Source organism: Phascolarctos cinereus, unplaced genomic scaffold (assembly GCF_003287225.1).
Source record: "Phascolarctos cinereus isolate Bilbo 61053 unplaced genomic scaffold, phaCin_HiC Scaffold_4;HRSCAF=312, whole genome shotgun sequence".
In the NCBI taxonomy this organism is placed as follows: Eukaryota; Metazoa; Chordata; class Mammalia; order Diprotodontia; family Phascolarctidae; genus Phascolarctos; species Phascolarctos cinereus.
Window position 1 is genome coordinate 202161133 of NW_027555847.1, and position 1956 is coordinate 202163088.

The following is a 1956-nucleotide window of genomic DNA, read 5'->3' on the forward strand; positions in this document are numbered from 1 at the left end:
CCGTCGCGGTCTCTTCACCCAGCCCCCTCTCCACAAGGCAGTGAGCAGCTCCCGCCCACCCAGCTGGGTCTTCGGGTGAGACTGGCGGGGGCGCGAAAGGAAGGCCGAGGGCGAGACGATGGCACAGGAGGCAGGTGGGGGCAAAACTCTTCACAAGCCGAAGTTTTCGTTCAGAACCGGCGGAGCCCCCCTGGCTCGAGGCCCACGCTCGGCCCCTACGGGAGCAGCTCTTCTGCCGACAGAACCCAACCACTCCGACCAGAGATCCGCAAGGAGTCAGCAGATCAGGGGTTGGGGAGGGGGCTCTGGGTCTCCAAAAACCTTGTGGTTTGTGTCCATCAGAGTTCAAAGTGTTACCGACCATACACCAAACCCGCCGCAGGCAGAGTCGACAATTATGAGCAGAACAACAGCGCTGCGTGCGCATCCGCGCCCTACCCACGGTAATGACCCGAGCCGATTCGCCCGGAACTACGATTCCCAGAATCCTCCGGGCACACACGTCTCTGAAGTGTGTGTGGGGGGGGGAAACCAGAAACCCTGGACTTGGAATCAGACTTTCTTTTCAGTGTCAGTTCCAGTTGTGGGTGCTGGCTCCTACTCTGAGCGGCAGCCGCCATCATTTTTTCTTTTTTTCCGGCAAAAATGAGTTAGACTAGATGAGGTATGAACCCTTTTGTGACTGTCATGGAACCGTTTTGCAGTCTGCTTAAGTCCCCTGTCAGAATAATGTTTTTGAATGCCTAAAATAAACTACACACTAAATCAATTATACCACAATTCATTTATCCAACCCACCCTTTTTTTAAAGTTCACGGACCCAGATCATCAGATAAACTCCACGCAACTAAGGCTTTACTTTATCACCTCTAGGTTGATTAAGACAGCTCCCCATCGATCTCCCTGCCTCATCATCCCCGCTGCTGACAGAAGGATTTTCCTTTAAGGGTGTATCAGACTGTGTCCCTCCTGTCCTCAATAAACTCTAGCGGTTTCCTCTTGTCTCAAGAACAAAATTCAAACTGCTGCAGTTAGCTGTAAAGCCATTCTCAATCTTGACTCAACCCATTTTGTCTCTCCCTTTAGTTCATTGTGAATAGAGATTTTCACTTATTGTCTTTAAATCTCAGCACCTAGTACAGTGGATTGATTGAAAATGAATGAATGAGAAATCTCGAACAACCCGTTCAAAAGGAAGGTTCTGCAAGCATGAAAGCAGAGCATGCTTTTACAGAACATGAAACTAAGACACAGAGGAGTTAAATGACTTTTTCTAGTGTCTCAACCAGCTAGTGAGGGTGAAAGCTGGTCTCAGACCTGTCTTGTGTCAGTTCAGTGCACTTTTCACTCACTAAATTATATATGTACTCTAAAGTGTACTTTTGGGGGCAGCTGGGTGGCGCAGGGGATAGAGCAACGGCCCTGGAGTCAGGAGGACCTGAAATCCTACCTCAAACACTTGACACTTAATAGTCATGTGACCCTGGGCAAGTCACTTAACACCATTACCTAGCAAAAATAAATAAATAAATAAAGTGTGCTTTCTTTTCAAAAGGAGAAAAAAAGGGTATCTGTAGGGAATATGTATATAGTATTGCTGGTTATTTCCAACAGAGGCACCAACAGAGGCAGCTAGGTTGAACCATAGTTTGCTGAGCCTGGAGTCAGGAAGACCTGAGTTCATATCTGTCCTCAGACACTTAGTTGTGTGACCCTAGGCAAGTCATTTAACCTCTGTGTGCTTCAGTTTCCACATCTGTAAAATAGGAATAATATTTACCTATCTTGCAGTGTTGTGAGAATCAAATGAGATATTTATAAAGCATATAACACAGAGTTTAGCATATTGTAGTCACTATATAAATGCTTATTCCCTTTCCCACTACCTCAAGGAAAAATTAGAAACAATACAAGGGTTTGATTGTTTTAGGAAGAGCTAAACAAACTATAGCATAT